At 32.9% G+C, this 25303-nt stretch overlaps 2 long non-coding RNA genes across 2 annotated transcripts in view; one reads left to right on the top strand and one right to left on the bottom strand.

The window, feature by feature from the left end:
- Nucleotides 1-16761, top strand: part of LOC105151824 (uncharacterized) — a 156317-nt gene extending 139556 nt beyond the window's left edge. Inside the window, exon 4 of the long non-coding RNA XR_015547986.1 lies at nucleotides 14987-16761. This is a non-coding gene — a long non-coding RNA (uncharacterized LOC105151824). The remainder of the gene's footprint in view (nucleotides 1-14986) is intronic.
- Nucleotides 5677-25303, bottom strand: part of LOC105151830 (uncharacterized) — a 33225-nt gene continuing 13598 nt past the window's right edge. The window contains exon 2 of the long non-coding RNA XR_015547985.1: nucleotides 5677-7107. This is a non-coding gene — a long non-coding RNA (uncharacterized LOC105151830). The remainder of the gene's footprint in view (nucleotides 7108-25303) is intronic.

Below are 25303 nucleotides of genomic sequence, written 5' to 3'. Positions count from 1 at the left end.
TCGGTGGCAGCCTTGTTCGGAATACCGTTACGCGTTTCGCCTTTTCGCTCGCACGTTTTTGTTATGCGTTGCGGTTCTCGTTAATCCTTGGCTGATTCACGGATTCGAGGAAAGATCGGGCGGAAGACTCATCGGCTATCTCGAAAGTCACGCAAGTCCTGCGCCGTTAACGATATATTACCTCATATTGTTACGTTTTATTCGAATTTCATTTCTTTGTTCTCTCTCACTCTCTTTTTTTTTACATACATTACATATACTTTTTTGCGTTTATTTAATTTTCCTCTTCTGTAGTCAATTTATTTTTCTCTCTTCTTTTTGTATTTTATTTTTTATTTTTTACTTTATTATTTCATATTTATATTTTAATTCCTTCGCTTTCTCTTTTCTCTATTCTTAAAGGACTTACTCTGGAATATTAATAGACGTTATTATCTCTCTCTCTCTTTTCCCTTTTATCCCTCGTTCTCAAACACGTTGACATTGCATTCCTTCTACAGAACTTCTACTTAATTTTCTCGTTGTTCGCTTTTAAAGAAATGCTCGAGAACTTGGCCGTAACCACTGTTTCCATCCGTCGAATCGAAGGGCAGTTTTTAGATTATTTTAGAACAATAGATATGTACACAGTCGAGGTTCTGCGACCGGCCGTAGATTTTATTACCGTAGACTCGCACGTGCGAGGACACCAATCGAACGTGATCGCCTGGCGGAAGTCACGTTCAATGACGATGACGATTTAAAAATCTCAAATGCAGACGGATTACAGAATACAGAGACGTCAATTGGACAAGGACGCGCTTTGTCGACCGACCTTATAAGGTGCAAGTTCTTAACCGTGTCGGCTCGTATTTGTTCCATAATAGTTCACGAGCGTTCGTACTAACTATTAATCATGTTTATCATTGAATAAACTTAAACGTTATTTTTTACCGCGTCTGCACTGAGAGACAAGTATGAAGTCACACGATATTCCTGTGACTACAATTGTATGGTAAAATAATTGTAGGTAGGAATTTTATTTTTGTAGTTATTACCGGTATATATTATTAGTTATTTTATATTTGTTTTTTCTTTAATAATTTAATTAATAATGTAATATAATTAACAATTATCAAATTTATAGCAGTTTTTGGAAACATTCATAAATTACTTTTTTAGTATACAGAAATATAAATGTAATTATTGCTAGTGATTATTTATTATTTATGATTACGTTATAATGAGTGTTATATATTGAGCGAAAAGCATTTGGAATTTGTGATTATAATTTTATGGTAAAATAATTATGGTTAAGAGCTCCATTTTTGTGATTATTACTGTTGTATTAGTGTAGTTCTCTCAACAAGAAAAAATTACACTACATATTAAGATAATTTCAAATATTAATATAGTGAAACATCATATAAATGAAAATAAAATAAACATTTTTATTTAGTAAATGTAATCATGTCTGTCTAGCTCTCTCACTTAATCAAATCTTAATGAATAAATTATATATAAATTTTGCGCTATTTATACGCTACTATTCAGCTATCTACTCAGTCTCCACAAAAAAATTTTTTTTTACTAAACGAAATGAGCGGAGAAATTTTTTTGTGGATTTTGAGAGCGCATAAATAGCGCATTATTTATTCATTAAGATTTGGTTAAGTAGAAGGGGGGGGATAGCTAGGCAGACGTAATATAATCGCAATTGTATAGTGAATATACACTGAGAAATATGGTCTGATTGAATTAAATAGTAATTCTGATGAAAAATGGACGAATCCGAATTTTCTTGTTAAGTCTAGAATTCTAATTGAGATAATTAGCATTCTAATTGATATAATTATTTTGGTAAAAATAAGAATTCTAATAGATTTTATCAGAAATATTGAATCAACCAGAATTTCGGTTATCTTAATTAGAATTCTAATAAATTTAACCAGAAAATTCCATTTGTCCATTTTCAACCAGAAATTGTTTTCAGTGTAACTATTTTCTTAAATTCACACGCGATAATAACTAAAGAATATGTTAAGAAGAAGCTAAATTTTCAAGCACTGTATGTGACAATTATTAATAACACAATTGATTATATTTATACGTTTAAAACAATTATAAACATATAATTATCCCAAAAAATGATTATAAATAATTAAATTATATTCGAATTAATTACAATAATCATTTTTTTCGGCGTAGCAATAATAACTATAAAAATCGAGCTCCTAGCCATCATTATTATACCGTGCAATTACAATTACAAATACAAAATACTTTTCTTTCAGTGCAACAATACAAACGGATCCAACTATTTTTGTCGATCTTTTCCGGGATGGAGCTGCAATCATGGCATTTCCGAAATGCCAGTCGGAAATGATTGCAGCGCGATATCCGGCTCTTAACGTCATGATTTCGCGGAGCTTCGAGCAGAGTTCTCTTCTCCATCATATACGTATACCTGACAATCCAGGAAGCCGCGCGAGATTCTTCCTCGACCGACCGCGATGATGACTAAATCTCAAAACGCTTCCTGATCGTTTACATAACACGCTCAAGGATCGCGTTACTAATGTCGATGGAATCGTTACACAAACGATCTTCGTGCTCCTGCAAACGATCGACATTGCGGATCGATCGAAGACAAACGGCGTAACGCGCGTTACGTGTACGGCTTATGACCTTGCGCACGTAAATTTATCGCGCTAGGTAAGTAAAACCTCGCTCGTTCCTCCGCTTCGCTTTTTATTCAACGGCGAGACCTTGGCGAACTGTCAAGGATCCTCGTCGCTGCGGGTAGGCCAATCGACGAATCGTTTTCATCGCTGTCGACATCATTATGTGCTCGCTGGACAACGGACCGGAATGGAACGGTATAAAATTAGTCGTAATTGGACATTCGATCACTTTCGCAGCGATCTTTAAACTTATCTGCACCGAAGAATGTATAATTTATTATTTGGCTACAATGAAAATCGAAGAATGATTTATCGTTCGATTTATTTTGTAATCCTTGCACTGAAAGAAAAGATTGGCTGAATATATCATAGGATTTTTTTACTGATTGCAGCAGACAATTAAAAATGCTATGCTATATTTTACTATCTAATTTGTTGTAGCAGCTTTTCTTTCGGTGTGAAATTTTTTAAAATCTTTATTTGCAGGTGCAAGGTGTTTTGTTATTTTTAACTTCCATGTGTGTATCAAAATACAAAAGATTTTAATTTTAATTTATTATTTACTAACATACATTGATGGATATTGTTTACTTTGAAGCAATCTATTTTTGTGATTAAAATTGCTGAATTTTGAGGTAAATAATATTATTTTAGTTATATAGAGTGCACTTATTGTTAGTAAATAATACAAAAATGAAATAAACAAAGTAAAATAAAATAATAAACTAAAATCTTAATATTTTGAGAAATTTAACACATTTCTAAATAAATTTATTACCTATTTCTTGAGTTAAATTGATTTAACCTCATTGTTTTAATTAAATTAATAACGAAACATTGAGTAGAAGCAAAAGAGATCTATAAAAATGATTAAAAATAACTCAAATTGAGTATAATTTGACATTATGAATTTAATCTTAATATCAAATTATATCCAATGTGAATGCACTGTGGGATTTAGATCTGTTATTTTCTCTTCTCTTCGAAATGTATGGTTATACGTATGTATATAAATAGAAATACATTAATACAACTGTTGTCCATCGCAACGATACGGTCGAGGAAGAAGGACTTGACATTTAAGTATTTTGATATTTGATTATTTCTTGTGAAGTTTTAATTCCACGTTGTTAAATACAATATTACATTAAGTGATCAAATTTAATCCAATTCGTCGAATTAATTAACATTTCAACTTGCAATCAAAATGTATTATTTTAACACAAAACACGTCATTAAAGAAACAGTCACATCTCAACAATTTATTTTTGTGTATTGTTATTGTTTAGTTTGCAAAATAAACAACATCTGTATTTCTTATACTGAGAAAAAAATATTTAAAAATTTATTTATGGAATTTAAAGTTTATTGTTAATCCTTATTTAAATACGGCGAAATAGAATTTTATTTCAAGCAAATAAATTATTTTATCTATTTTATTTTTTTACATTTTTTAATGAGATGTATTCATAAAAATGTATATTTGTCAACATAGTCAACTATTTTTTTTGTAATAGCGAACATTAAAGAAAATATATATGATATTCGCTTGAGAATATTTCGATTTTTTTCTCAATCTAAGTTAAATTGTTTAACTTTATTGTTTTAGCTAAATTAACCCCAGCAATAATGATAGGAAATATTAACAATGATTCAAATTAGATATAATTTGATAATACCATTTTAAGTGTGCAAGGTAATTTGATGAAATGACCAGACGACTGGCGGGAATATACAATAAGGTGATTCCTTAAGAAAGCAAAGAACGACATTAAAAAAAACTCAATATTAATTGCAACTAAATTTTAATAGATAAACATTTTTTAATTTAATGAAACACTTAAACAATATCATTTATTATATTTGTAAATAATTAGTAACACTCAGTGGATTATCACATAAAATCACAATAAAAATTACTTTCACATTTATTTTTATTTATTATTTTACATTTATTATTTATTTTTACATTTAAAAAAGGGACTACTTAATCACGTTCTAAATTTGAGACAAAATTTGGGTATCACTGTAAAGTCAGAACGAAGAGTTAAAATTTGGGACTATCTCCTTATAATTTGGGACCGTGGATATATCTTAGTCAACCTTTACATCGAACCACGTCATAGTTGTGACGCTCGCTGAAGCGCGATTAATTAGGATTGCCGTTTAGGAGTTTACCGTAAAGGAGTGGTCAGGATCCTCTAAAAATAATTTCGGGTTTCTGCAATTGGATTTCGAAGGTCGGGCAGGTAACGGGCCGTTATCGGCGTCGCGCGTAACGCCTTCACCGGCGGGCCCGGCGGATTCGCTGGTCCGTGAACGCGGTGGCGGTATACGCTTATTATGTAACGTTAACTGTAAATATTTACCGGAGGGTCCCCACCAGGGGCGCGGCACGGCGCGGGCGCGATTGTGCGCGTCGGCACGGAAAGTAGACCGAAAGAAGTCAAGGCGGTGAGGTGAGGCGGGTTGCCGAAGAGGAGGAAGTCGCGGAGGGTCTCGTCGGAGACTCGTGAGAGCGCGGTGAGAGGAGCTCGTGGTGTATTTAAAAATATACCGAAGTGGAGCACTCCGCTAGGCTCTTGAAAACGAGAGAGCGAGTGCGAGAGAGAGAGAGAGAGAGCCACTGCACTGAGAGTATGCAACCACGTGCAGAATCGTTCTTTGTTCCGAGATCCAAGAGTCTAATGATCCAAGAATCTCTCCGAGAATCTAATATCCGCCGAGATTTCTTTCCATTTGCGGCTGAGAAGAGCTGAGAAGCGTAGAGATTGAAATCGACCTATAATTCTCCGTTCTTGCGCGTGATCGAGTAATTAGAAAAATATATACGGTCTAGAAAGATGCGTTCTCAAGATACGTTACGTTGAATCTCGAATTGTTGCGAATGTCGATCGAAATTAAAAACTTCTGTCGAAAGTTCTAATTTCTCTTCTTTCTTTAAGTCTCGATTGTTTCGGAAATCCGGAACGCGTTGAAAATTTTATAAGATTTGAATGTTTGGACAATATGCTTTTTTTCTTTTTTTTTAACAGTACTTTTTTATTGCAATATAAACATGAATGACAAATTTATTTTTAAGAATTTTTAATTGTTTATTTGGAAACGCACAGTTCGAATCTTACTACGGATGGAACTATTTAAAAATTTTCAAAAAGACGAATTGAAAACATCCATCTGACTTAAAAGAACTATTTTTATAATTCTAGAGATTTGGAGATTTTTAACAATCCATAACTTTGAAGACGAAGAATCAATTCGCTTTATGTGATGTTTGCAACATTATCAACGAGAAGTATTATAACTGTAAAAGCAATAATTTGTACAACAGTTATCTTTCTTTTCTCGCGTGTCATTTACGAAGGAAATAAATATTTCATGATTATACAGTAAAAAAACGTTTCTATTTATGTGAAAATCTCTCTTGAAAGTCTTGATTGTTAATTAAATATGATGTAATTGTTATTTGAATATTTTGACGTGTTAAATTCATATCATTTTTAGTGTTAAAATGACAATTTGTGTAAGTGAAAAAATATATGTTGATTTAAAACGATATTATTCTAAAATAATTAAATAAAATGTATCTACGTGTCTGTTTAATACATTCTACATATCAATATTAAGATTAGAAACAGGATTGCTTATATGAGCACATTATTTACGCAAGAGAAGCACCTATTACGGTCAAAGTTAGATGTTGGAATAATACATCTGTATGTATTTTAAATAAACTTATCCTAGATATAACTGTGCGCTACGCATTACTTATACATGTCAATTTTACTAAAGAAAGAAAGCTTCCACAATTTTGTTCTAAATTGTCAATTTTTAAAAACATAATATTTACTTTTTCTACCACATCTATTCATTTCACCACATCTATTCACATAAAATTAACACAAAAATTCAGATGGCGCATTTAAGACATGAAATATATTCAATTTAACACAGAATTTCCAACTGGATACGTACATACGATATAATTCTAATTGTAAGTGGATTAGAGGTACAGTTTTTGTTTATATAATACAATAGAAAATATTTGAAATATACCGCTGATAAATCGAATGATTGAATACGCTTAGCGTCGCGACTGCAGCTGCTTTCATCGATATCGCCGCATTACACTCGTTACTTTCGAGCGAAGGTAACGTAATCGCGTTTAAATCGTACACGTCGCGTATTATGTACGATAGTTAGCGCAGCGCCGCGCGGATTGCGCTTTTGCGCGCTCAACCGCGAGTTCGCGTAGCGCAGCTCGCCACGCAACGCGGCCTTTCGCGGCGACGAGATGGGCATTACCGCCTGTGCAAACTGGGCCAATGGGTCATACCACACACGAGCGAGTTTCCCGCGTATCTTCGTCATCGCCTCGCCATTTTGTCGGCGCTCCTTATCGCCGCTTTCGCGAAAGAGGACGACGCGCAGTGTACCGCAGATCCTGAAAAAAAAAAATTAATAGCTCAGCTCGTGGTGTCTTCTAACCGTCTAGAATTTCTTTACTTTTCTCGCAAGTAAAATGGAAAAAAAAATACAACACACACACATATATTAAGCGGCCTTTTCGATCGACGTCATTGTCTGATAAATTTAAAAAATCTCGATGATTTCTTTTATTTAGACGTAAGGGGTTAAAATTTATAATTTGCTTCTTACGTAAAATTAATAACGATATCTCGTTAAATTAAATTTACAATGTCAAATTATACTCTATTTAAATAATTTTTAATCATTTCTGTAGGTCACCGTTGTTTCCATAACTCAATATATCGTTAATTTAATTACAATGGAGTTAAAGAACTTAACTCAAGAGGAAGTATACTAAGTTTAATTCAGATATTATTTAATAAGCGTATTTATTAATGTGGACGTTGAGTAATTCGAAACTAATTGCAAAAATGATTTACATTTTGACACACTTAGAATTTAGTGAAAAGTTAACTCATGGGATTGGATTACAGTTGTTCCTTTCATGTCTAACTGTGTATTTATACAAAGTAGTCTTAGATCAAGGTTACTTTATAATCTTCAAAATTCCAATAATTTTGTATGGAAATGTAAAGGTTTAATAAAATGTATAATGCACTAGAATGCGAAATTATTAACGATATCTCGTTAAATTATCGTCCATGTAACCTTATTAAACCTTTCGAGCTGCCTCTCAATTCGCGATAGGGCTTTGATTAAAAAAATCGACTAATTGTGGAACGGGGATGTGGAGTTCACGGTATGCTGGTCGAGGTCGATCGGCGAAACGTGCGCACGCAATGTTTTATTACTATTTAATTTACGTTAACGTGGTAACATAGACTTACGTTACGATATCAGCGACGTAACGGGATCTTGCACGACCTTGCAATTAAGATCTGCCTATGTATGTATATGTGTAAAGTGTATGTATGCATGTACGTACTGTAGTTCTTTGAAGCCGTCTCTTACGTAAAAGCGACAAGTACTTGCGAATATGTAATATTTCCTACGTTTGCATATTACTTACCACTGCATAATAGACGTTGATGAAGCGCACGCGACACATACCGTTGTGTCTAGAAATACAATAGATATTTTGCGCGCAAATACGTGCATGAACACTTTTGAAATCACGCCGAATACAATACACCGGTATTTTCGATCGTTATACACAATAAATAGAAAATAAAAGCCTCAAACAGACAAGCTGGATCTTTAAGCTGCTTAAATAATTCGGCGTGAATTTATATACCACTCCAATTCTGCAAACTGCACGCCGGATTTAATTTTCAGTCTTGGTACGCAATTCTAATAGAATCAGAGTAATAATATCGTAAATTAAGTTGACAAGGAATTTAATCAAATTAATGTTCATAGGTATCTTGGGAAGATTCTAATAATCTGATGCCAATAAGCATCTTAAAGTTGTAAATAATTTTATTGCGAAAATTATTACACCTCATTAAATTGTAATTCATGTTAATTCATCACGTGATCCTCGAGTGGCCTTGATTTAGGGAAATGTGCGACTGTTTTTGCAGTCAATTCATGTGTACACGATTGTTAAGCTCCTGTAACGTTGTAACATTGTTGGCGATCGCTCAATTTTGCAATCTCGCAATTAGCAAGTCCCACTCGACTCCAAAGTTGCATGTAAAATAAACGATTACCTCGAGGAATGATACATTGAGACGCGATGTTTACGGAAATGTAAGTACGTGTGCAGCGCAAAATGCGAGGTTGCATCGCGTCTTCAATGCCGAGTGCATTCCAAGTCCTTAGACACGATCCTTGAATATTTCCCTCATGCTTCTCGAGATACTACGTTTCTGTAATTCTTGAAATTTCCACTGGCATTGAGAATCCTTATGGCAATTTTTTCCTAAATAGATTAGTGAATGTTTTTTAAAAATCGGATTTCCTGAAAAATCGAAAATCTTACAAGCATCCTCAATTTATTGCATTATCTTGTAAAAAGCGATAACAAAAGGAGAATTAATAAAATATTAAAATTGTTATAAATGTAAATTACGTTATTTTCTATAAAACTATTTTTTAAACTTATTTTTTGTTAGATATAAAACGTTTACATCAGTTTTACGTTACGTCAGCTTTATATGCAGAGTTGTTTTATATGCAGCTAAATAGAAAAAAATAGTCTTTGATTTTTTCTTAACTGAAGCCTGAAAAGAGCGCTGAATAAGAACAAAGGAAAAATTATTAATTAGAAATAGAAACTACAAAAAGAAAATGGAGAGTGGCAAAGTGAAATAAAACTTTTGCTGTATTTTCTAAAGCTGCATTTTCAAAAAATTCCAATGTTAAATTGAAAGAACAAGCACTTATCTTCTCTATTTCTGTAACTTTTTGAATTGTTTTCAGACATTAATTTTAAGTATGTTGATTTTTAATTTCTAATTACATCTTAATTAGAAATTTTTTATCTTGAAACTACGAAACTTTGAAACATTTCTTCGTTTGTGTAAAAAAAATGCATTATTAGTATTATAAATATTTTATATACCTAATGTTTTTACAATTTTGCCATGAATGATTTGTGATACTTCGTTAACATGTATTTCTTTTGCAAATGTCAAGACATTAATAAAGTTTCCTTTTTAACTATGTATATCTATCTGTTAATGCTTTTTTATAAATCGTTCAACTGCACAATTGAAAAAAATTTGCAAAAATTTAGCATTTCATTTCTTAAATAATTAAAAAAAATTTTATTCAATAATTTTTATACAAGTAAAAATTTATATTTCGAATCTGTATCATAATTTTAATTTATTTCAGGTTAATAAATTTTTTTATTTCCTGAATCTCCCTAATTTTTCCGGTTTTCCGACTTCATTTTTCCCAGTTTGTTTTTCACTAACAATTCTGTCATGGCTAAGAATGCAGTCTTTTTTAGACCTTTTAAAATTCCCTCGAGCAAACCGAGCGTCAACGCTACGATCACACGGCAACTTGGATTCCGGCTCGCGTTTCCTCGCGCTCGAATTCTCGGCCGCGACGACAAAGACGACGATCGCATTTCGCGAATTGCAGCGAGCACTCGTGCGAGAAGTGCGATGCACTCGCTGTTGACATCGTGGTAGCCTATCGAGCACGATGCGCCAGTCTCCATCAGGTTGCCCAATACTCTCTGTGCGTTCCGTTAACCGATTGCCTCATCATCGTCGAACGGACGTCGTCGCCGACAACCGGTTGCTCTATCAGTGCCAATGAGAACCACAGGAAGTCGATTGCTCATCTTTTTAGCTAATTGTTAGGTCTTCCACCGTCGTCGTGGCCGCCATTGTCGTTATCGTGTCCAAGCGTTATCTCGCTGTTGCGCAACATTGACGCGAGCGGATAATGATTATAATAATTGTCACGTATCATTCGTACGCCCCGCGATTATGCAAAATTATGCATCGCTTGTCTAATGAATTACTCGACAGTCATTGAGAAACTATCTTATTATGTTATCAGCCAAGTGCAAGAATAGCGATCGAATTTATTAATATTTTTTTCCTTTTAATTGTGGAAACAGGCCATTCAGATATTTTTATTCTGTGATTCGATTTATTTATCGCGCGTTGAAGATCATAGAACCGGATCGTAGGTATTTTCCTCGCTTATACAATAGTTAATATAAAGGCCATGACGCATAGTATATACATAGTTGGAAAATTATGCTTGATTTGTTACATTTTACGTGTCCCAAATAATCTATTCAAATTTTTGTGTTAATTTAATACAAGATAAATATATTAGGAAGTGACAGAAATATTATGTAAAAAGTTAGCACGAAAAATATAACACAATTTGTAAGCTGATTGTCGAAAATCTTACTTTTTCAGTAGAATTAACATTTATATTATTGGTCCTTTTTGATTTACTAAGTTAATATTATATATAAAACAACATAATTAAAATTTAGAATTATTACACTATATCAAGAATTTTAGTTTATGCAGAATTTTTATTGTCTTGACAATTATAATTTTTTTAATTATTATTATGTAACAATATAATTATAATTACATTAAAAAATGACACAAAATGTGATTCTTTAAGTTATTATGAATGAGTTAGTTTAAAAAATTATTCCATCAATTATTAAAAGTAAACTAACTTAAGTTCACAATCTGTACAACAAATAGCACTTGTATCGTTCTTCAGGTTTTCAAAACAAGTTTACCTTCTACAAGAATGATATATTTTGTTTTTGTAAATAAAAAGGATAGTCTTCTACAGGAAATATTTACGTAAACTGTTGATGATTTCGAGTTCTGTCACGTTTGATGAGTTATTCTGGATTTTTTATAATTCTGTTGAATATCAAAATCAACGTTACTCAAAAAGGATGAATTTTAAGGATTGTGACAATAACAATAAAAATATTTAATCACGTTCTTGAGAGTATATTTTTTATTATTTAATTAATAATTTCCTTTTTTCCCATTAAGTTGAAAAATAATTTCTCCCTTTTCTGAAAAATTTAATCTTTTTAATTGTGTCATTTCTCAAGTAGGAAGCGATATGCTAAATTATTATGTATTTTATTCATTTTTCTTAGAATTCACATTTAAAAATATACTATTTTAATGTTATTTGTTCACTTAGTCGTAGTGTTATCTTGACACAAGAAATGTGGAATATCAATATGACACAAAATGTAACATAACCACTTTACTTCAAGTTAACACTTGCACATGTAAAAGATTCGACAAAAAAATTTTAACAAGGACTTGAGTCGACTGGTTTTAACACAAACGCAAAATGTTTTTTATCGTCTACAGGGTATGACGCATAGTAACAACTTTTGCAACGTATATATATATATATATAAACGTGAGCTATAAACAAAGATCGCCTTTGGCGGCGAGATGCTCTTAAAAATCTTAGGAACCGGTTTCTGATCCCGCGCACTCTCGCAAGTATCTCTCTCGTTTGAATTATATTTATTTAATTTTAATCGGTTCGCTAATACATGTCGCGTGCGTAGCCGGTTGCAAAACGGCCGGTATCGCCGGGGCGATTTATTAAAATTCCGACGGCTAATCCGCGGCTTATTTTGTAAGCGTTAATTTTGCAACTCGCAGGACTGTGTGCGAGCGTTGCGTAACGCACGCTGAATAACACACTACTAATAGCGTTAAACAAGCGTTTGAATAATGCTGAATGAGATGCAACATTTGATGATGCAACGAGCACGGCGAGCGCGATTACCGGTTATTATTTTATATCGACGAAAGGAACGTGCACAACCCCGTCGTTAAATATCATATTATACCGCGATTAAACGTTAACGGACGAATTGCTCCGCCGTTAAAGCCGCATTTAACGCACGCGCGCATCCTTGTTCCAGTTTCGTCGATCTTTTTTCCATTTTTTTTTCTATTTTTTTTTTTATCAGCTAACCGTCGATTATGCAACACTCGGCGACGTTTCCCGTCCTGTCCTACTGAAACAAACACCGCGTCATTGACGGGCGCCATTTAACGTGACTTGTCTCCGGCTGTAATTAATTCCCTTGCGCGAACTTATCTGTTTCTTAAGCCATGATTATGCGGATGAGTGCGCAAGTTCGAAGACTACGTCGATATTAACGCGAGATCCTTGAATTCTCGATTGTTCAAAGTGTTTAGGTATTTGGGAAGATTCGTGGAATCTTTAAGTTCTTGGATCCCCGTGCGTTAGATCTTCTCAGTTGACACCTTGAAAAAAATGTTTGGACTAATTGGGATTCTGATTAAAGATTCACTGGTTAAATCAAAATTTTCTGGTTAAATTTACTAGACTTCTAATCGAGCTGACCAGAATTTTGATTGATATAATCAGAATCTTCAGAATCAAATGTTTTTCTCAGTTCATCAAATAAAAGAAAAGCTGCCTCTATAGACGGTCAATATTATTGCAAATATTCATACTGCATAATATTATTGACCGTGGAAACTATATGAGCTTCCAGATTGCTTGTTTTAAATTGTTTAAAGGGAACGTCATAATATCCTGCAAAATAATTATAGAATAATATCGAGCGTCTACACTAAAAAAATTTATTAAATTTTAATACATATTTCGAAGTAAACATTTACTTAATAAAAGAAAGAAGAGTTAATCAAATTAATGGTTTTCAGTACAAATAAATGTATGTTTACATTTAATAAATATTTGAACTGTTCAAACAAATATTTATTAAAATTTAATTTATTTCTAGTAGAAACCGCTTTACTTATAACATCTATGTTATAATTTCGTGCTTAATAGAAATGTAATATAATTTATATAACACATGGTGTTACATAATAATTATCGTTGAGTGCAGAATGATGACGTAGATGTCGATTAGATTTTTTTTTTCTTTGAGATTTTTTTTGTTCAGTTTTTGTCAAGTTTTCGTATTGTGTAAGTCGTCGAATTCTGCGAGAGTCTCGACCTCCAGAATCTTTTCGTTTTGAAAAAACGGAATCCTGGAATTTGTTTCTCTCGGACAGGGGAACCGATTCTCGCGGTCTCGGATAATAATCAGGTTAAGGAAACGAACAGATCCACCGACGCAGATATCTGCATAAGGTGTCGCGTGTCGACGTTTTGAACCCATTATCGTTACTCCACGTCCCGGATACGCTCGATAGCGTCCCACATCTCGCGCCGCCACCGCCTGGTGCCGATGTGGAGCAAAGGTGAGACCTCTTTTAGACCTCTTTTAGAGAGCACGCTCGACGGAGTTACGAGAGAGAGACGTCACGTCCATCCCGGACCGATTCGCCTTGCAATCTCGCGGTTATACCGTTAAACTACGCACCGATACGTCTCTTAATCCTCTAAACATGCCCGGCTTCTCCGATCCTTCATCTGTATTTTACTTTTATATAGTTGTCGTTAGGTACTTCACTTGATCTTTGAATCTTGCGCCGTTTGTTATAACTTATCATTTGTCACAAATAGCTTTCTTTTAATTTCAAGTACTTAATTGTTCTTAAGGTCTAGACACAATGAAAAACGCAAGCAGGAACAGGGAAAATATTTATTAGAGAAGGGGGGGGAGAAGAGAAGTTCTCTAGGACTAGACACAAAAAAAACGTAATGAAAAGTAAGACAATAGAAACAGAGATGTCGAGTGGCTCCGTGTAAGAGTGACGGATTCGTAATCAACAAAATTGGATAATCCGTTTCTGACTTAGCGGAAGTCGCAGAGAAACTCTTTGGATTTAGGTGACTCTTTGATTATAAGTTCAAACATATAAGAACTGATTTTAATTCATTAGTATTACTAAAAAACGAAGATTTTAACGTATTGAAAATCAGGTATAGCCCTCGGTTTTTAAACTTAAAGTCTGTTATTCTTTGTTTTTTGTTGCCTGTACTTTTTAGATTCTTAGAGAGCTTGTCTAAAATGTCTAATAAACGTTTTATTTATCTACGTTTTTAGATAATAAAGGAACAATTGTAACCTAATCCTTTGAGTTAAATAATTTTATTTTATTTTTAATTTCCATTTGTGTCAAAATGTATGTAAAATTTCTGAGATCAATTTTAATGTAAACGTTCATATTAATGTATGCATTTAGTAAATAATAAATTAAACTTGAGTCAAATTTAATTCACTTTTCAATTAAATTCTTTAACTTCGTATTAATATTTTAATTATTATACATTAACAACGTATTCAGTGGCGATTTATAGAAATGATTAAAAATAACTTAAATTGAGTATAGTTTCTACTTTGATATTATAAATTTAATATAATCCCAAAAATGTCAATTTTTAAAAAAATGTTTCCAAATTTGTGATTTTTAATGTAAGTCACATTTTTACTGACTACAATTTTAAAAACATTTTTCTGTTTGCAGGTGCGGAGGATATATATATAGCTATTATGCAGCTCCGGTGAGTTTTTATGACACACTATTTTTAGTGGATCTATCCTTTCATTCCCCAAAAATTTTCACGACATGTGCACGTTCGAATTGAGTCGTGTAATTTGACATATTCTTGATTTTTGCGATTTTTTAATTATAATTTTCAGTCTATCTGAATGTTTTTGGATATTGTAATTGTTCGCGGGTTTTTTTAATGTGGAAGCGAAGGAAACGTAGGTTGGAGATTGCAAAGGATCTGACGATCGAGAATCGAAAGAGCATTCAGCGAGGCAATCATGAAGACGGTTAGCGACCGTTACGATCATCCGAAAAGGGATCCGAGGATCCGTAATTCGGTTTACCCTTGTTCCACGGCTGCACGTAACGGGGAATAGTTACCGTTAGCGAGAGTCCGACTTGTTCCGATTCATTACCGATCTTTCTGCCGATCGATAACCGACTAGCGTCCACCCACACGTAGCTAAGTCGCGCGTCTGTGATTGTGGGCGCGGTGCATATTTCTCGACTCGGGTAATCGAGGATGTATCTGGTGGATCTAAATTTATGTATTTGTTCCGTGCCCAACAACTTCGGGCGACTGAACGAGACGAAACAAACGGCGTTTGATCCTTTTTCCTTAATTCGGAAGTAATGTAATTTTCTGCGATTTTTTGAGCTTTCGAGTTTTTGCAGTTATTAAAAAAGTATTATATTTTTGAACATAATGAAAAAAATGATTAAAATTATAGATTGTTTTTTACAATATATCTGAAAGTAACACAAAAAGTTTGGCGGCAATTTTGAAAATGGAAAAAGTTATTTCAATAAGTAGACTTGTTTTTCAAAAATAATTAAGATAAAATGAGACACACTTTATTTCAACTAACAAAAGTATATTGTTAATATAAACATTGATCTCATTAAACTGTTTCATTTTTATACGGAAGTATAACTTTCCAATTCTAATCATTGTCCGCGAATGTTTGCTGTACACCTGATATATTCTTAAGAATACATATATTTTTTAATAAATTGAAAAAATTACGAAGAAATTACAAATATTATGTTTATATATAAAAGTACAATAATACAAAATGTTTGCGGTGATTCGGGATTTTTTTAAATAATTAAAATCAAAATGAGAAAATTTTCATTTAAAATATGAAACTGTAAGTAACATTGATCTCATTGTATGAACTGTTTAATACGTATATAACATTTGTTTTTACATGGAAATCCAAATTTCGAATTCTACTCACTGTTCGCAGAGACTGTACGCAGAGACGTTACGCCTGATATAATCTTAAAATATAATACCTGTAAATACACTTGTAACAAATTCAAAACACTGCTCCTCCTTGCTCAATAGCTGCTTTCAAACCGTAAAATTTAGTTCTAGGACGCAATTATAGGTAATATAATTATGCCCGCGTTTGTTGTCGATGCCATTTCGATAACTCGGAGGAGTCATTCTCGGAAGGACGCTAATTTCCGCAGAGTCTTAATTACGAATTAAAGATTGCGTGGAGGATTCGCTAATTGCGCATCAGCCCTATTGCAATCCATTGGCCTATATGCGTAATGACACGACGGCTGCTCAGTGTATTATGAAACGTGACGTAATGTAGTTAACGAATGGCTGGGAGATTGCCGAACTACAACCGTTAGGCCGCAAAGAATGCAAGCCGTTAACGGAATTAGAGAGAGAAAGAGAGAGAGAGAGAGGGGGAGAGAGAGAGAGAGAGAGAGAGAGAGAGAGAGAGAGAGAGTCCATGTCCTTCGGCATCTCTTTTCTCCTCCGTCTCGTTATCGCGCGATCTCGCGGAGTTGAAAGATGTAACTATCATTGAAGACAGGTTCCGCTATTTTGAGCCTATTTGCGAATACTTGTGATTATCGAAGGTAGATAAACTGTTTATAACCATTTATTGTTTGATATTGTAAATATTAAATACATATGAATAATATAAATATATGTAAATATTAAATTATCATTTAATGTTATAAATTAAAATATTCAAATTGGTTAATTATTATTGTGTGTTATCTATCAATTATTTATAAGATTTATAGATGAAACAAACGTAAAATGCAGATACGATAAAATAAAAAAACACATAAATAAATGTAAACGTGAAGTGAAAAAAACATGGATCTGTTTTGCAATAAAAATGAATTTTTTGCTGGAAAGATCGAGCGATTTCATGAAATGAGGCGATTACAACGTCAGATTAATTAAGCGCGCATGTCGCAAGTGCGTTGGAAATCATCATCACTGTAAATTCGTGGCAACATGCTAATTATTGATAGCGATTAGATTGACGAAGACATTAAGTCGCTGTTACGTAATCGATACGCTGCACCCCGCTGCACTTCACGTCAATTAATACGTTATTACGAAATGCTTTACTATATTTGCATCACACGGACTCTGGCCATCTGTGTCTAGGACTTACTTGACTTCTGCAAAATTATTCGAAGGTGTTTGCTGTTGCGATGTGTTAAATCCGTATTTCTCTTGTGCTCGTTGCAAGCGCGAAGAAAATTGTTCGTTAATTGTGTTAATTAAAAAATGATTGCTATTTAAATTAAAATTATAAACATTAATTGGGACGAATTATATTATTGGATCGGGGATTTTTGAAACGGGGAGTGAAATGTTATGAGCAATGAAAGTCAGAATGTTCCTTTACTTAACTTGCGAATAACTCAGGAACAAAAAATCATAGGAACATTTTTATAAAATGATTTTGTAGGGAAAGCTTCAAGCTTTCACGATAGGTAGTCGTAAATTTTTTTTGAGCACATGAAAGACCCCCAAAGGGGGTGAAAAGATGTGAAAAATTTTTTATCTTTTTCAGCTCGTAGTTTTTTAAATGTAAAAATTATCAATAATTAATTAAAATAAATTAAAAATAATTAAAATAATTAATTAAAGTTATAAATAATTAATTAAATGTAAATTCACAGAAATATAGTAACCTTTCGAAAGTAGAGATTTCAAACTTTAAAACTCTTTTTTTAAATTTAAATTTCGTTCATTTTTGACGAAGATATTGTATATACAATTTTGAATTAAAAAACACAAGAAATTTTTTTCCTGACCCAATATATTAAATTTTTCTTTCTCTTAATCATTTATAAGAATTAATTTAAAAAAGATGATATTTCTTACTGATATTAATTAAGAATGCTTTTAAAAAATGTTAAAACTTTTAATTAAAAAAAAATTTAAATTCAAATTTAAAATTTAAATTCAAAAAAATTTAAATTTCAAATTTTAAATTTCATAAAATTAAATTGTTTTTAAATTTTTTAATTAATATTTGTAGACTTAAAAAATTTCAAATTTCAAATTTAAACAATAAAATTTAAAATTTAAAGATTTTGAAATTTTATATTAAATTTAGATGTACATTAACTTTTGAATAATTTTTTAATTTAATTTAAAATTTTATTAGCATATATAAAATACATTTTTTTATATTAAAAACTTTAATTTTATATTACAACGTGCTTTGAGATGATGAATTAACATCACGGAAAAAAGTAATAAATAGATGCAGATATCTATTTTACATATACATATTTTTAGGAATGTATACATATGCAACATGAATAAATGAAGGAATGTAAATATTTTCAGTTATGTAATACAGAAAACTATATGAATAATTTAGGAGTTGTGAAGAATAAAAATCAAAAGAATATAAATACCTGTAAGATCAATATTGTATGATTATGTGCAGTATATATAAATTTATTCCCACATAACAATAATAGATATTTATATTTTTGAAATTTTCAGCAGAAACTAGTAATTACATATATTTAATAACATATGAAATTGATTTATTCAGTACATTACTCATGAATGATTAATTCGCCAGTATTATAATTTTATATCTAATTTTTAAAAATTTTCAAAATTTAAAAAAATATTGAAAACAATTTAATTTTATAAAAGTTAAAATCTAAAACTTAAATTTCAAAATTAAAAAAATTCTTCAATCTTCTCTATCCATTAGTATTTATTGATAACATCATTAATCCTGAATATCATATTTAATTTCATACGCGATTAATTATAAGAAATTAAGTACAAGAAATCGCACAGTGATTGTAGAAGCATTTACGCCTAGTATGCGTAAGAATATTTAGCTCAGGGATATTATGTCTAGGATACGTTCTCGGTGAACTCTGTTTCCGCGCGAGGTCACGCTCGTTCATTCTGCAGGATTTAAAGATGCTTAGCCAAACGCAGACGGGCAATCCTTTCGAGCACGTCACCCTCAGTAAGTGACCCGCGCGAGTCGTATCTGGTGCATGCGAGTTGCGGCAAAAAACCGGGCTGTGCAAAAAAGAGAGAGAGAGAGAGAGAGAGAGAGAGAGAGAGAGAGAGGGCAGCTGCGTGGCGTAAAAATAATGTTTCGCGAACACGTCATTAACCGGACGGAGACGAAAATAAGGCGCAAACGTTGAGAGAGAAACGGCAGGAAAGACGAGTGGATAAATCACGGTGGCTTTGCCCTGCTAAAGTCACTTCTTCACCCAGACAAAAATCGTAAAAGAATTCAGGGACCAACGAGACGCCCACGGCGTCCTAAAAGCTCGACTGCATGTCGTCGTCGTCGTCGTCGTCGTCGTCGTCGTCGTTGTAGTCGCGTGGTTGTCTTCCACCGTGTCTTTGTCTGATGCAGCTGCATCCTTCGCCTGGTCACCGACATCCGAGAGATTTTACCTCGAGACGAGCGAGCGTTCGAGGCTTACCGAACGTGCCAAGAAAAATGCCTCTCGGCGAGGCCGAGATTTTAATGATAATAATGATACGCTTTTAAAGCTCGCGCGTCACGTCGCTTTGCAAATTGTAAATCCGCGGGAATACGGCGTTATTAGAATAATCAATGCAGCGGGCGACGTTTAATAACGGCGGTGACGTATAATTTTGCGCCATTAATAGAAAAGCGGAGATTAAACGCAGAAGGTGAATATCGCGAGGCGATAACGAAGCGCGATGGACGGGGCGTGTGATGGAAGTTTTATATACCTGGGTAAGACTTGTCTTACGATGTATTTTAATTTGGTGCTGTAAACGGAAGAATATCGTTCTCTTGTTAAGAAAACTGATTACTCAGTTTTACTTACTTCCTTTTAAGTAATGCTTATCTTTAACGAAGGATTTTTCTTGACATTAATCTTAAAATATACTTATTACAAGCTTTAGAAAAATTATTGTGCTCTTTAAATTTCTTGGAGTGAACCTCGAAAAGTATAAAATCTTACTTAAAAAAAAAAAGAAGAGTGAAAATCTGCCACTCTTTTTTTCAACAGTGGCAGTATTTTCATTCTTTTGGAGTGAAATTTCACTCCAAGAAATATATATTTAGAGTGCACTCAAAATAAGAATTTATTTTCTTTTGGAAAATATTATAAAATTGATCGAAGAAGCGACTTTGTATAAAAAGCAAATCGAATTTGTTTTGATTTAATAATCTTGATTGAAGTATTAAACTTATTACGATTTTTTTTTTCAGAATATATTTTGAATAAGTTTGATGCTTGTGAACTTATGATATTAGATTTTCAGATATATGAACTTTTGAAATACCGTTTATATCTTTCTGTGTACTTGCGACTAATTTACTCGATAAGCCGAGTTTTCCTTCAGGTAATCAATTCACTAATCAGATAAACCAGATAACATTTTTGTGGGGGGGAGGGAAGGAGGGGACTCAAATAACGGCAAGAACATTGTCATATAATATTTATTCACTCGATTTACTCGGCCGCGATTTGCGATTATTTTTGCATTTCAGGATCATTGGATCGTAATGAAGCGGAAAATATTTTGACACGTGGAAGTATGGAGAGACAAATTAAACGATTCGTATTTCTACTTTAAACGCGCTTCGATACTCGAGAGAGAAAGAGGAAAAAAAAGTTACATATATATATACATACATGCGGCGCGTTGCATAAACAAACCGGGAAATTGCACGACTTGCGTAAGGATTCCGTGCAAAATGGCGTCTTTATTACAAGGTCTCGCTGCGATTATGCTTATCCACCTCGCTTACATCATGCTAAGCAGGCGTACTTTGTACGCGCGTAGCGGTATACATGCGGTATATCTCTCGAAGAAACGATTAACGAACTTGTATCGCACAACAAAGCGTATTTATTCCGGAAAAATGGTTCGGGACTTTTTTGTTCTCCCATGACTTTCGAAATTCACACGTTTTTTTTGGCAAACGATAATAGTTATTAATAATGCCTATTTTTAAGCCCACAGATAATACTGGTCTACAAGGTTTTTGTTTTTTTAACTTCTTTACTAAAGTCTAGTTTAAAATGTGTTTTCTGTTTCTCACTTTTTGCTTCTTACTCAATTTTTCGTTTTTTTGTCGCTCAAGATAAAAGTTGAGCCTCGAAAGAGAAGTTAATGTTTTATTAAATGTATATGTTGATACGGATGTTATTTATTTATATGAAGAAGTTAATTTTTGGATAACTCTATTAATTTAAATTGTAAATAATATTTACAATTTTTTTCCTTACTTTTTGGAGTAAAATACATGAAAATCATTTTTCAGTTGTTAAGAACCAGAAACCTGGTAAATTAATATAATGTTTTTACATTAAATGTAGCCAATAAATTTTATTATTTTAATATATCACTTAAAATTATACATAACCGATAAAAGAGGCGTCATACTTTCACATTTATTTTCATATATTGTAAAAAATATTTAAATTTCTTATATTACGAATTTGCGTTTATTACAGAAGAAGTTCAAAATGGAGTGTCTAAAAAGGATGATGAAATTTTTCGAAAAACATTTTTTGATGTAAAGAGCCTTACAGAAACATCTATTATTTGTTGAGAAACAAAATGTTATCAAAATTTGTTCAGTGTAACCAAGTATTTTTTTTTCGCGACTCTTGACACGCGTCTAACTTATGGTTCGTATGAGAATACGATTACAATAAAGAAAACATTGTAATAATTAACGAGAAAGATCTAAATATAGAACTGCAGTGTGGCAGACTTTATTCTCGCTTTATTGGCTTGTGACACTTATCGCAAGTAAAGAAGACGCCGCCGTTAATCCGCGGTGGGCATTTTCCATAATCCTACGATTTAATAATACCGTTGAACCGTACGTTAACTTCTATCCATAATAACGAGGCGCGCTGCGCCATAATTTCGAGCAACTTATCGGGGGTGCCACGTCGAGTGTCTTTCTCTTCCTCCCCCTCTCCCTCTCGTCAAGGTAGATCTTAAAGGTGAGCATTGCGCCGTAGCACGGTGAGCAACAGTGTAATGCCGGGGATCTTTTATCTCGCCATTCCGTCGCGGAGTGAAAGCCAACAACCTTGATTTAATAATAAAGGTTGCGGAATCGTCCCCTCCACCCTTTCCACCCCCTCTGTCTTTGCTTGCATCGCAATGTTGGGCGCTCCAATAAAAATAACCGATAGACATTTCCCGCTCTCACGTTGCGACGAAGACGGAGATGCTCGTCATCTCGATGACAATTTCTCTTTCATTTTTTTATATTTTTTTTTATGGATCCACCAGCTTAGAGATCCTCCAATAAGTCTGAACGCGAGTCACGGTTTTGTATGCAGGGTTAATAGTTTTAAGAAAAATCTGCGAGAGAGAAGGACATATATTTATTAATTATTTCTCTTTCTCATTCTGTTCTACCTTTTTCCTATCTATTTTTCTCTCTTTTTCTCTCAGAAACACGGTTTACCAATCAAAAGTGGCCTTCTCATGTTCAGACTTATTAAAAGGTCTTTACGTTTCAACAATTCTCTCCTGAGAAAGAGAGAGAAAGAAAGAGAAGTAGACGAGGAAGAGATAAAACAGATAAAAAAAAAATAAATATCTAGTAAATGTATGTTTTTCTCTCTCGCTTTTGTTAAAACTACCAGGTATCTGCCGTATACAAAATTGTATCTCGTGTCCAGACTTTTATTGAAGGACTCTATCTCAATAGGATCTCCAGCAGTTCATTGATCGGTGAAGAGCCGAAATGACTCTGCAAACAACGACTATTGTGAGATGTTTTGAAGCGCAATCCCTCCCGTCAATGCTAATTCATTTACTGCAACTGGGTCAGTGCGCGCGTGTGTATTGATAGTCCGAGGAGTGTGTGTTTGCATTTAAATAACAAACCCACCGCTGTTCAAGCCCAGGCACAGGTCTTCAGCTTTAGGTCTTCGGGCTTATCTACAAATCTCTCCGATATATAGGTAAACATAGGTCAATATTTATCGATCTTTCTATTATATCCCGTGTGCCTCCTATTATTTCATAAACGAATTTCAATAACTAAAGATATCTTTCTACACGCATAACAGTGTCTTCTTTATGTATGTATTTATACAAGATTTCGATATTTTAAGTTCTTCGAAGAATGTTTTGCTTCAGTAATAATATTTACGCAGGTAGGCTTGTGTGTTGTTTCATAAATTTGCCTCATCTTTCATGATTTTTACTAATAAAAGTAAAATCCGAAAGTTTCCAGTCCAAGAATGCAAAAGGGATGGTAGAGTCAAGCAACTGTTTTTATTTTTTAATATAATTATTCTTTATTTCAATACATTAAAAAAAAATGATGAATTAATTTTCCTATGACACTCTGATAATTTCTTATCGCGAAAGTCTCTTCATTCGTTCTAGCTGATTATTTTTATTTTCAAAGTTAAAGTTCAATTTACCAGATGAAGTGTAAGGTTAAATAGATTGATTTTATTGGAAAATTATATTTGAAAAATATTCAATTTTGTTTGTTTAATTATTTAATGTAATTACTTCACCTTAGCTTCTTTCTTAAATCCTTGGACCAGAAATCTTTGGATCTTACGTTTCAACAAAGAACATGAGATTGCAGGATTCCCCCTAATTATTTAATTTAATTATTTCACTTTATCATCTTTTTTAGATCCTTACAGAAACCTTTGGACTTCAATACGTAATCAACAAAGCCTTTAACACAAGAATCCCGAGATTCCAGGATTCTCTTTCTTCTAAATTACGTTCCTAAGTTCCAAATTAGAACTAATTAGCGTCTTGAACGCAAGACTTGCAAGGTTCTCGACGACAGCCTCCGCCATTCGTAATATATCTGGCGATCCGCGGCGATCCAGTCCCTCAAATCGCAAGTAATTGTTATTCGACGATTATTATTCAACGAGATTGCAGACACGCATATCCATATCAATGCGCGCTGACTCATTTGCATTCTCATTGTCGTTCGACGCGATTGTAATGGTCCCACGTAACGCTTGTAACGCGTGTAAGTAGCACGTAGTAGATAAGCTCCCCTCGTTCCCATCCTCCTCTCCTTTACCCCTCTTCGTGGCTTTTCACGCCAATGAAACGTGCTCACGTGTATTACGACGTATGATCTTCCTCTGTGTGTACACAGAAAAATACTACATGTATACCGTATTCAAAGATTACTTACTTGTTTTAATTATTTTAAAAGTTTAATCATTTTTCCTTTACTTCAAAAGTGACATAATTAAAAAAATGTAATTTTTTTTAGTTACTACCACGAATGAGTTAATTACAAAGATTACTCAATCATCAAAAGTTTAAATTAACTTAATTTCCCAGTCCATTCATTAAGTAGCACTTTTGTGTCGTTCTTAAGGTTTTTAAACAAATCAGTATCTTGTTCTACAAGAGTAGACATTTTTAAATCGTGTCGTTGTGTTTTTGTAAATAAAAGAGAGTCTACTGCAGAGAATATTTAGAGTTTAGATAGTTTTGATGATTAAAGTTGTTTTAGTCGTTTTAGTTTATCAAAATAAATGTAAACTATTGATATTTTGAGCCACTTTTGATGAATTATTCCGGATTTGTTATAATTTTGTTGGATATAAAAATCATCACAACACAAAAAGGGGGATTTTTGAAGGTTGTAAAGTAAAAGTGAAGAAATTTGAACATGTTTTTAAAAGTATATCCTCTTTGCCAATATTGTTTAATTCGTCATTAATTTTAAGTTGAAAAATAATTTTCCTTTTTTCCGAGAAACTTAATTTTTTGAGTTACATCATTTTAGAGTAAAGGAACGATGTATTTCCATAAATATATTATAAATTTATCACAAGTATTAACTTTATTCAAAATATATTCTGAATTCTTAATTTAATGAAGATTATTAAAATGTAACAAATTCCATTTGTTTGTTATATAAAGCTTCTTCGATAAAATTTTGTAATATTCCTAAAAAAATATTTTTTCTTTCCTTGATAATGAGTTTTTCTAAAATTTAACAAGTAACAAGT

The sequence above is a fragment of the Acromyrmex echinatior genome, chromosome 17 (genome assembly GCF_024713525.1).
Source record: "Acromyrmex echinatior isolate Ae372 chromosome 17, ASM2471352v2, whole genome shotgun sequence".
Classification (NCBI taxonomy): domain Eukaryota; kingdom Metazoa; phylum Arthropoda; class Insecta; order Hymenoptera; family Formicidae; genus Acromyrmex; species Acromyrmex echinatior.
The sequence above is the reverse complement of the archived record's forward strand: the minus strand, read 5'-3'. Positions and strand labels throughout refer to the sequence as shown.